Genomic DNA, 12853 nt, shown 5'->3' with positions numbered 1-12853 from the left:
TTTAATAAATTTTTCATTTCCTTTTTTAAATACACAACTCAAATCCCATTGCCCTTTTAGAGTTAGACTCCATAGTGTTGGATTGTATCATGATATTTCAAATATGGATTATTTGGCGTGAATTTAACTTACTCCAAATTGGTTGTTCTTGGAAATTTTTCACCTGCTACAAACTCGTATTTATTTAGAAAAAATTAACATAAATGAAACAAGGAAGTTTAGGGCTTCCAAGAGGGAAAATGAACACGTTCTCAAGCCCAATAGAATATTGAGGTAATCACATGGATTGTTTATGGCTGGAAAATGAACAGTTGTGCACATTATTTAAACAATCCCTTCACATTTGAATTTTTCCAAGTCAACTAGAAAACTTTAAAATACATTGAATAATAAATATCATACACTAAATAAGTTTGTCTATACAAACTTGTCTATGGTGCAACAGGAAACTTCATATGAAGTATATTCTGGCACATTTACTGTATTACATTTAGAGAAGCTAGATATAGTGGTATAAGCTCAGCACTCAAGAAGAAGGCTGAGGATCATGCATCTGTGCCTATCCTGAAGTACATTTTGAAACCCTATCGCAAACATGGTTTACTTTGAATTACAAGCAGAAACTTAGCTGAAGGGAATACTCTAATGTATTTTGAATTATCCTAAATAGAAATCTGGGTAGGTAAATGGCCCTGTGCAAAATGAAATAGCTTTTACTCATGTGCAAGATTTGCCACAATCTGGTTACAACTGAGTTAGCTGCATGCCAGTTTTAAACCAGGGTCCATCTATATTAGGTCACGTTATTTTCTCTTTAAAAATGAGGGGGAGGGGCCGGGAGTTTGGCCTAGTGGTAGAGTGCTTGCCTAGCATGCACAAAGACCCGGGTATGATTCCTCAGTACCACATACATTGAAAAAAGCTGGAAGTGGTGCTGAGGCTCAAGTGGTAGAGTGCTAAGTCTTGAGAAAGTCCAAGGACAGTGCTCAGGCCCTGAGCCCAAACCCAGGACTGGCAAAAAAAAAAAAAGAGGGAAAGGTATGAAAGTATATATACATGGAGTAAGTCTGGTGGTCTGTTGTACAATTGGGTAATACTTTATGTTTCAAAGAAATAACAAGGGTTATTCTGAATTTTCTTACCACAGAGAACTGATAAATGTTTAAGATGATGGATTTGCTAAATATACAATTGCATGTCAGTTTAAAATAAAAAGTAGAAAAATACACTGATCACAACAATGCAAAAAAAATGTAATGATTTTGGAAGTAACAGACTCATTGCTTTAAAAGCAAAAGTAAACTGAAAATGTCAAGAAATACAAGGAAGAAAAGTGATGCTTGCCCACAATCCAACCATTCAGAAATAAATGTCTAAGCATGCTTATCATAAATGGTTATAAATGTGGAAGAGTAGGACATTTATTTTTTGCCAGTCCTGGGGCTTGAACTCGGGGCCTGGGCATTGTCCTTGGGCACTTTTTGCACAAGGCAAATACTCTGCCACTTGAGCCACATCTCCACTTCCAGCTTTTTCTGTGTATGTAGTACCAAAGAATTGAACCCAGGGCTTCGTGCATGCAAGGCAAGCACTCTACCACTAGGCCACATTCACGGCCTAGATATATGCAATATTTCTTTTTTTTTTGTCAGTCCTGAGGCTTGAATTCAGGGCATAGGCACTGTTCTTGGGTATTCTCCAGGCTTCCACCCTACCACGTGAGCCACAGCACCACTTCCATCTTTTTCTGTGTATGTGATATTGAGAAATTGAACCCAGGGCTTCATGCACTCTACCACTAGGCCACGCTTCCAGCCCTTATTTCCTTTCCTCCTATCTCCCTCCCTCTCTCTCTTTTTTCCTTTCTTTTATCTTGGGGCTTGAACTTGGACCTGGGGCTTCTACTATGCTATTGTGCTCAAGGGTAGTGCTCTACCACTTCCAGCCCCAGCTCCATTTCCAGTTTTCTCATAGTTGTAGATAAGCTGCTGGGGGCTCATGCCTATAATCCTTGCTACTCAGGAGGCTGAGATCTGAGGATTGCACTTCAAAGCCAGCCCAGGCAGAAAAGGCCATAAGACTCTCCAATTAACCACCTGAAAATCAGAAGTGGAGTTTTGGCTCAAAGTGGTAGAACACTAGTCTTGAGAAAAAACAGCTTTAGGGACAGTGCCTAGGCCCTGAGTTCAAGTTCCATATCTGATCCCCCCTCCCTACACACACACACACACACACACACACACACACAGTCTCACGGGGACTTTTATAGATATAGATACAGATACATATTATGATGTGATATATGGCCAAAACTGGACTTCAGTATCCAGCTTTGAAACTGGATAATTATGCACCCGTTAGAAAGAGCAACGCAAAGCAGCTCTAGACAAAATGATGTGAGATGACATGTGAGATACTTAGTTAAAAGAAATGGCAGTTGTCAAACTGCCTTGTGGAATACAGTTTGTCGAGAGCTGGGGGTGTAGCTCAGTAGTAGAGTATATGCTTAGAGACCCTTGCATTTTGTCCCCAGGATACTCATCTCAACATATTTTCACTTCTGCTTGATTGATTAGCAGTGACTGTCTTTGTAGGAAAATCAGCAATTGCTAGCAGGTTACCTGTGGAGAAGGAAGTGGAAATCAGCTTCATGATAGCAAGGACTCTTTACTTGGAGGGGGGAGGGGGTTGTTTATTTTTGTCAGTCTTCCTGCTTGAACTCAGGGCCTGGGCACTGTCCCTGAGCTGTTTTGTTCAAGGCTATAGAACTCCACCACTTTGACCAAAAAGTTACATTTCCCTATGTCAATAAAGCAGGAACTGTTATTCAGGCCTATAGCCTGAGCTAAGTGTAGGTAGGAGGATTATGATGTGTGTCTGGGTTTTAAACAAAAATTCAGAACTATATGTGAAAAAGCAAAGAGGGCTGGGATGTGACCTGCCTAGCAAATGTGAGTTCTAACTCCAGTACTACCAAAAATCAAGAATAAAAGTGAAATATAGCACCTAGCTTGACTGCCCTACTGAAGACGCATCTCACTGGATGAAGCAGGTTAACTGCTCTGCTGCTTGTGATGTCATTGTAAGATTATATTTTCCTTTATTATGCTGGGCTCCATGGAGGGTTTTATAAAGAGCAATGGCTGCTTCTCCCTCTGGTCTAAAATTAGCAAGAGCATTGTGCATTATCTGGCTCTTAGTCCTCTGTATCCAGGTCCTGGCCAGCATTTCCTTGTGAAGTATAGGACTGTGGCAGCTTTGAAGGACCTAGAGGGTCTACTGGGCCCTTGCTCTGTGGCATTTTCCCCCCTATTGTCAAAAAGTTCAGGTTTCTTCATGATGCTCAATCGCATGTTCTAGCAGCTATTTGAAGTGCTTTACCTAACTAGATACCAAGTTTCTAATTTGGCTAGAGAAAACAGCAAATGAGAGAGGAGAGATGTCCTGTGGCATGGATGCTTCCTCTTGCCTTCTGACACACTGGTCTGTGTTATTTATGTAAATATAATCTTAGAAAGGAGTCATGAGCACGGAATAAGTGACACTTAATGACACTTTCAGTATCAAATGCTCTGGGTTCTTCAAGCCAAGATGGCTTAAGATGCTCTTATCTACTCTCAACACTAGAGGGAGCGCGTGCTTGCACTCAAAGGACAGATTTTTCATACTTGTGGAAATAAAATTCGGATATGTGATGATTCAATGTGGTATCTTGGTCCCATCTTGAAACAAGGGATAGCAAGTTAAAAACGAGGAAATTGGTCAGGCGCTGGTGACTCACGCCTGTAATCCTAGCTACTCAGTAGGCTGAGATCTGAGGATCACAATTTGAAGCCAGCCCAATCAGGAAAGTACCTGATACTCTTCTCTCCAGTTAACCAGCAGGAACTTAGAAGAAGAGCTGTGGCTCCGAGTGTTAGAACACTGGCCTTGAGCAGAAAGCTCGGAGACAGCACTCAGACCCAGAGGTCAAGCCTAGACTGACTGACTAAAAAAAAAAACTTTAAGTGATGTATGAAATTTGTTCTTGATAAAATGTTGTCCTTAATAAAATAGGAAGTGGCACTGTGGCTCCAGGCGTAAGACTGAAGAGCTCAGGGACAGTACCCCAGCTCAGAATTCAAGCCCCATAACTGAGACACACACACACACACACACACACACACACACACACACACACACACACACACACACACACACACACACACACACACAATGTTTCACATAGATTATCACAAATGCACCAATGTGGGGAAATGGTATAAGTTCTCTGCTGGTGTTTTAAGCCATGTCTTCGGTACTACTTTTTGTTAGTTATTTCTGGACATGAAGGAGGGCAGTGTTTAAGACTTCTACCTGGGCTCACTTGCAACCATAATCCTTTGGTTATCAGCCCCTGAGTAGGTAGGATTACAGGTGGAAGACCTTGGGACCTGGCTGTAAATTAATTTTTTATAGAAAATGCTTAAATGAGACTGGAACTTACTTTCCATTTTCTTTATTCTTGGAGCCATGAAATACACTTTAGGAAGACTAAACATATGGACAAAGTAGCCACTGGAAAGAAGGAGTTTGCTCAGTGAGATTTAATTATATGACAATATAAGTAGAATTAGACTCATTAAACAATGTAAATATAAAAATAAAACTTTGGTTTCCTAGCAACAGGAACAGTCTCGAGACAAAATTCAGAACCAGTGTCAAAGAAGTTGTTTGAAGTCTCTTGATAACTCATGTATGGATCACCTTGAGATCTACCTTATACTGATGTTCCAGCTGAAAAGACATAAAATGGATTCTAAAGTGTCAAAAATATGTTGCCATTGTTTGGGGAGCAAACAAAGAGGTTCATATAGCACAGATTGTGATATTTCAAGGTTGAGAAGATTAAGATCTTTTTAAACATTTGTTGTCCTGGACACTTCATGGACTTTTTAAGTCATGTGATTACATTTGGAAATTTCCTTCTTATTTTACAAATATACAGAGGCAGGGACCATGTTTTGCTCCTGATTCTTTGCTCCTAAAATACCTAGAACCTAATAATTATGGATGAATGAGTGAGTGCCTGAATGAACAAATGAATGAATGAATGCAGGAGAACAAATGCTTTAGGATGAAGCATGAATTTTTAGATGTGTCTTGCTTTAGGCATAAGTCCTAAGAGCCTGTCCCTCAATAAATATATCAGGATTATAAATTTAGCCAAAGAATTAACTACATATATTTGGTACTTGAAGCCTTGATCATGATATAAACTCCCTGGATATGTATAAAAAGTGGCCTATAGGGCTGGGAGTTTTGGCCTAGTGGTTAAAGTGTTTGCCTAGCATGCACGAAGACCCGGGTTGGATTCCTTGGTACCACATACATAGAAAAAAGCCGGAAGTGGTGCTGAGGCTCAAGTGGTAGAGCTCTAGCCTTGAGAAAGTCCAAGGACAGTGCTCAGGCCCTGAGCTCAAGCCCAGGACTGGCAAAAAAAAAAAAAAAAAAAAAAAAAAAGTGGCCTATAAAGCAGATCAGGCCTTTGAATAAAACAAATTGTGTCAAATCTTCCAAACAGAAATGAAATGCAAGGAAGACATTCCGTTATCCTCTGGCTTTCTGTAGCTCCCAGCAAGATGTCTTTATGAAGAGTCACCTCTCCATCCACCATCTGTGGAAGCAAAGTAGTAGCACACACAGGCAGATAACAGAACATAGAGGAGAAGCTACTGGCAAATGATAAAAGTGGTCCAAAGAGAAAAACAGGTGAACAGTTCTGGCTCACCAGTTCCCTGCTCACCTTGAAGCAATTCAGAACCAGCCCAGATCCTCTGTTCTTAAAAACACCCTCCAGTAACCGGGAGTTTGGCCTAGTGGTAGAGTGCTTGCTTAGTATGCATGAAGACCCAGGTTCGATTCCTCGGTACCACATACATAGCAATAAAAGAAATAATAGAAAAAAAAAGCCCAAAGTGATGCTGTGGCTCAAATGGTAAAGTTCTTGAGAAAACCCAAGGACAATGCTCAGGCCCTGAGTTCCCTCCCCACGACTGGCAAAACAAAAACACTTTCCAGTACTCCAGCCCCATGGTAGGCAAGTGGTTCTTCCAAGCCTGTGCCCTGTTCTCTAACCACATCCTCCCCTGCTTCTCCAGACTTCCTCCCTCCGACAAGTCTCATGCCCCTGTGTGGAAGCTCAAGCCTGTTTGTTCAGCCTAACTTGATCTAACGGCTGGACATTCATTTAGGGCTCCTTCTGGGTTGGTCAGAGGCATAATCACCTGCAGGGACTGACTCCCTCTGTCCAGTTTTTCTCTCTGTCCCCCTCTCCCCAACCCCATCTTCCAAGATTCTCCACCATCACCACACCCTTCCCATGAAACGCTGAGGGAAACGGGCCCTGCAAGGCGGCTTCCTGCCAGAACAGGCTTGCTAATGAGCTGGCAATTGAATTTGCCTGTTGTACTGGTCGGGTTTGGGTACCTGGGAGCCAGTGTTGGAACACACACTGGCTGAGATGATGATGAAGTGCAGATGTCAGCACGTGGGTCTCAAATCCTGCGCTGCCCACCGCGCTGCACTGTGTGGGAAGGAAGTAGAATGGTGGTTTGGATCTGGGACATCCCATATACCTAGGAGTTCATTTTCCATTTATTGTGAGCTATGAGTAAAAACGCAACCTTTTCTCTAAAAAGTGGAAATAAAATTTATCCATAGCCTCGATAAAAACAATAAAGAATTGAAGAACACAGTGAGACATGCCGTGTCTAATTTTGGGAGGGGAAATCTGAGCCAGTCGAGGGAAAGAATCTGAGCAACAAAACTTTTGTGCAAAGCAGGTGTGCTGCCACTGAACCCTTAGTCTTGAGCCTCCATCCTCACATGTGGAAGAGAACAGAGTCAAGACTCAGGGCCACCCGTGAGGTAAAAGGGGTGACATTTTCTATAGCATAGGCACACCAGTGCGCTATGCAAGAAAAGAAATGATCAGAACTCAAGATCTCTGCCTTCCTATAGTAACTGAATAGGGAGAGAGAGGAAGAGAGCTGGGGGGTAGGGGTACAAGAGTCAAGAGTGGAAGAAATCATGGCCATCGATTGGTTCCAATAAGGGACTATTTAAAGTGTTCCAATAAAGTTTAACATATAGGATGAAAGTGAAACTACCTGAAATTGCTAGTATTTGGCCATTTATTACCTTCAAAAACAGAAATCTTACATATTTCAGTGTATTACATGTGTAACAGATATTCATAAATACGTTAAGGGGCTATAATATTTTGAACAGGAAAGACCGAATGTTACAGTGGAAGAAGGAAGAACTTTGCTTGAATACTACCTTGGGTTTTATCAAAAAGCAATGTTTGTTGTGGTGTGGCGTGAAGTCACGAATTTTATCACACAGCTGTAACCTCAGCCTGGTATATGTTTTTTATTATAGAAGTTATTAACATTGATTTTTACATTGCGTTTCAAATGACACATTTAACAAACAAGTATTCACAAAGGGAATCTCGATATACTATGATCACTTCAGCCTGGTATATTTTTAGTTATCCAATTTATAAATGAAATTTTGAATTTGAAGTATATAAATGACAGCATAAAGACTCGATGCCCAAAAGAAAGGAAGAAAAAAATGGAGGGATAAAAAGTGAACAAATGCTCACTGGACAAAAACTCACGGAACAAGATGGTGGGGAAAACCGGGAGAGAGCAAGGGAAGGAGTGACTGTCCAAAAAGAATCTACTCATTACCAGCTGGTGTAACTGTAACCCCTTTATGTTAACAATTACATTTTTTTTAAAAAGAGGAAAATTTGAAAAAAAAAAAAAAGGCAGAGAACTAGTTTCCCATCCTAATTGCCCCTTGAGTAAAAAAAAAAAAAATGCCAGCCAGGAGCTGATGGCTCACATCTGTAATCCTAGCTACTCAGGAGGCTAAGCTCTGTGGATCATGGTTCAAAGCCAACCCAAGCACGAAAGTCTGTGGGGAAAAAAAGTGTCAAATTAAAATCCTAACATAGAAATAAAACATTTATAAGCCTGTATATGATGATGTTATAGGAATGGCAGAGTACGTAGTGGGGGGATATTATAATGCTCTAGCAGAGTAGAGGGGGATCATTTCCAAAATCAGATGGAATTATTGATCCTTATTGGTTTCCTTATTTGTTTCACATGACAGAGGAAGGCTAAATACATAGCAAAGTCATTTATTTGTCTAAGACACACAAATCAAATCCTTTTCCCAGGCTGCTGATTTCTAAGTAACACCACATAGAACCTTGTGGCTCTGTGGTATGTGGGTAAATGTTTGATAAAAACCAGGCTTTGTCTATAATATTTGCCTGGTTTTGTAATGCAACTAACTTCCCCTGATGGGCCAAGAGTGTAGCCTAGTGGTAGAATGCTTGCTTAGCATGCATGAAGCCCTGGGTTCAATTCCTTGGTACCACATACACTGAAAAAAGCTGGAAGTGGTGTTGTGGCTCAAGTGGCAGACACTAACCTGCCCAAGGACAGTGCCCAGGCCCTGAATTGAGCCCCAGGACTGGAAAAAAATTCCCCTGATACTTTTCACAAGGTCTGTTTTCAGCCACCAACATGACTGTATTGAAGGTAGAGTTGGAAAGAAAGCACAGGAATGACTCTGGGAGAAGATGATCCCAGCATAACTTGTGATTGTGACCAGTTCTTATTTTCTTATGAAAAAGACAATGGGCCGGGAGTTTGGCCTGGTGGTAGAGTGCTTGCCTGGCATGCATAAAAACCTGGGTTTGATTCCTCAGTTACCACATAAATAGAAAAAGCTGGAAGTGGTAATGTGGCTCAAGTGGTAGAGCTCTAGTCTTGAGAAAGCCCAAGGACAGTGATCAAGCTCTGAGTTCAAGCCCCAAGACTGGCAAAGAAAGAAAAGGAAAGGAAGAAAAACAAAAAGAAAAGAAAAAGACAGTGGATCTTCAAGATGGTTCTTGGTCCCCTCAAGAGGCACAATTCTATCTACTACTCAGAAACATGGAGGGGACTTAACACATTCTACTGTGTTAAGCCACAGAGATTAAGGGCCTGTTGTTAAGGCAATTAGCAATTGCCTTGAGAGAAACTGCAACTACACTCTAAAATGTTTGATTTTTTCCCAGCTCTTTTTTCCAGCTCAACCTCTGACCAAGCATCTCATTATTTAAGTCATATACTTAGCAAATTCTGCTTCTTAAAGATCTTTACTTAAATTTTGAACTTAGACAATGACAGATGCTGGTGGGGTTGTGGAGAAAAAGGAACCCTACTACACTGCTGGTGAGATTGTAAACTAGTTCAGCCACTCTGGAAAGCAGCGTAGAGGTTTCTTAACGAACTGAAAATTGACCTTCCCTATGATCCAGCCATACCACTTCTGGTCATCTACCCTGAACATCACAACCCAAGATATGATAAGGACACCTGCTCAGCTATGTTCATCTCTGCACTATTCACAATAGCCAGGCGATGGAAACAATCCAGATGCCCTACTGCAGATGAATGGATACAGAAAATGTGATATATATATATATATATATATGTATATACAACGGAATTCTACATAGCCAACAGACAAGATAAAATAATGGCATTTGCAGGGAAGTGGATGAATCTAGAACGAATCATGTTGAATGAGACAAGTCAAGACCAAAGGAACAAAGGCACATGGTATCCTTAATATGTGGCTATTAGATCCAAACAGTACAAGAGCAAGGACTCAATATTTGCATACCCAATGCTATGGACATGGTATGGGAAATATAAACACAACTACATAGACATAAAAACCTATGACTCTGTAGACATAACGTTTTATTACATAGATTAATATGTATCTATGATATACAAACCCTCAGCCTAATTTTGATTATGTTCTAAAAACTAAGTGCCAGTGATTATATATAGAGATTCCCTTCTTGAATAATTATTTGTTAAACATGTCATTTGAAATATGATATAAAAATCAATGTGAATAAATAGTTTAAAAAAAACAAAAAAAATTTTACTTAAAAATCAACCATTAGGGCTGGGAGTTTGGCCTAGTGGTTAAAGTGCTTGCCTAGCATGCATGAAGACCCAGGTTCGATTCCTCGGTACCACATACATAGAAAAAAGCCAGAAGTGGTGCTGAGGCTCAAGTGGTAGAGCTCTAGCCTTGAGAAATTCCAAGGACAGTGCTCAGGCCCTGAGCTCAAACCCAGGACTGGCAAAAAAAAAAAATCAACCAGTACCATAATGAGGCATTTATCAAATTACAAAATAAATGATTCATAATTTTCATGAAAGTCTTTCAGGAAAACATGAATAGCAGACATTTTACTTAGTTTTAAATTAAAAAAGCTTAACTATAATCCAATTATTTTGAAAGCATTTCCTATCAGCAGATTGTGATTCAGTTCTATTGAATAAGCACCTTAACCCTTGAAAATACAGCTACTAACAGATGATGTACCCACACTTGATTTTCTTGGCACACTTTTACCCTGGAACCTACCAATGGTGGAAAAATGATCCCTATTGCCAGGGTCAGGTAAATTAATTAAAGACTGCAGTAGAATTTCTTAAGAAAATTTCTTATATTAACACAAGCTCTAAAATAGAACCCATCTAGTGCCATATGCTGTCATTGGCCTCCACTGATTTTTGTCTCAGTACTAAGTGTAGCCATAAGGAGAGAATCCAGAGGCTAATGGCAGTGCAAATTAAAGCCATGAATCTAATTTGGAACTACTTGAGTCATCAAAATGTAACTGACCAATTAGACAAGCCAGGGGATGCTATCTTCTTGCATACGAGGGAGGTATCCTGACCAGGGTACCAGGAGTACTCTGAGTTTTCACTGGGCATTCCCTCTCCTCTTGGAGGCACTTTTATTTTGGTTAGTAGAAATTTCCAGCAGCAAATTTGGCTGTCATCCTCTCCCCTTCCTGAGACTCGATTGGCAATCAACTCTGATATGACATCATGGAAGGCAGGGACTGGAACAGCATTTTTTAAATGACATGTTCCTGTTGAAAGAAGAGGGTATGGCCTCATTTTTCAGCTAGAGGTTCAAAAAAGTTTTGTGTATGTCTTCCATATTATAAATAGGTAAAGTCCCAAATTAACCATCAGAAATAATCAGGAGACATTCTGATATCCCACATCATTCTGAAATAGTTGAAGAGCAGTAGCAGGGGTGTAGGCTTGCGTATTGCTAGCTGCCAAGGGCCTCTACAACTGTATACAAGTCCAGTGGTTATAATCTATCGTAAGGTTCCCAATACGTGGTGTGTAAATCATCATGCAATAGAAGGGTTATTACTGACATGTAGGTTGTAGGTGTTTTGCTGCATTTGATTTATGAAATTGACTTTTGAGAAACAGTTGGCTAGTTAGGAGACTGGAAGGACTGCAGGGTGAAGCACACCAACTGGACTAAAAATATATGATGAAGAGGAATGGGATGCCATGTATCTCCAGCTTTGAAGGTCATGGGACTTGCTTCTAGTCCTAAGGTTGGAATGGAGAATTTCCTAGTTCATCCAAGCAATAGGTCATGGAAGGAAAATTTGTATTCTTTTTCTGCCAGTCCTGGGGCCTGAACGTGGGGCCTGGACATTGTCCCTGAGCCTCTTTGTGCTCAAAGCTTGCTCTCTACCACTTGAGCCTCAGTGCTATTTCTGGCTTTTTCAGAGTAGCTTATTGAAGATAAGTATCTCAGAGACTTTCCTGCCCAGGCTGGCCTCAAATCGTGATCCTCAGATCTCCGATACCCAGTAGCTACGTTTATGGATATGAGCCATCAGTGCCCTGCTGATAGCAATGTTTTTTGTTTTTTGTTGTTTTCCCCAGTCCTGGGCTTGAGCTCAGGGCCTGAGCACTGTCCTTGGGCTTTCTCAACGCTAGAACTCTACCATTTGAGCCTCAGCACCACTTCTGGCTTTTTTCTATGTATGTGGTACTGAGGAATTGAACCCAGGTCTTTGTGCATGCTAGGCAAGCACTCTACCACTAGGCCAAACTCCCAGCCCCTGATAGCAATGTTTATAATAGGCAACAATTGTCAAGTTCTTACAAGAATAAGATCAAGTTGCTTTTATGAAGATTTACAGCTACTTAGCTGAGAGCTGAGGGTTATAGTTTAAAGCTAGTTTGGGCAGACAAACCAAGAGATTCATAGTCCTAATTAGCCAGTTGAAAAGAAAAAAAAATCCTAGAACTAGAATTGTGACTCACATGATAGAGAGCTAGCCATCACCAAGAGATTAACATTTCAACAGGTGGACGGGCAAGAGGAGGGGGCAATTTAGTGTACCAGAGGGAAGTTAGCCACAGGGGCAGGGCTCTGAGAGACAGTTCACAATGTCTACTTCTCTCTCTGATCTTGCTCCCCTTTCTTCTTCTTTGAAAAGTAGTTTTTATTGAGATATAACTTACATACTAAAAAATGCACAAATCGCCCAGCTTTGTCATTGCTGTAGGGTCCATAGATTTCTCGCCCACCTTTTGGAAATAGCCCCTAAAATTCTTGGAGTTATTAGGGAGGGAAGGAGTCTTGCTTCCAATTTCTCACCTAGATAACCCGGAGGTTGGTTTTTCCTTGTTTGTTTGTTTGTTTGTTTGTTTGTTTTCCAGTCCTGGGATATGAACTCGGGGTGTGGGCACTGTCCTTGACCTTTCTCAAGGCTAGCATTCTACCACGTGGGGCACAGCACCACTTTGGCTTTTTCTGTGTATGTGGTACCAAGTAATCTAATCCAGGGCTTTGTGTGTGCTAGGCAAGCACCCTACCACTAGGCCACACTTCCAGCCCCTAAGGTTGTTTCTTATGTTCTGTGCTCTGGACGATCCTCCCCAGCTTAACC

The sequence above is a fragment of the Megascapheus bottae genome, chromosome 13 (assembly GCF_031878675.1).
Source record: "Megascapheus bottae isolate mThoBot1 chromosome 13, mThoBot2.hap1, whole genome shotgun sequence".
In the NCBI taxonomy this organism is placed as follows: domain Eukaryota; kingdom Metazoa; phylum Chordata; class Mammalia; order Rodentia; family Geomyidae; genus Megascapheus; species Megascapheus bottae.
Note: the sequence above shows the minus strand (reverse complement) of the source record.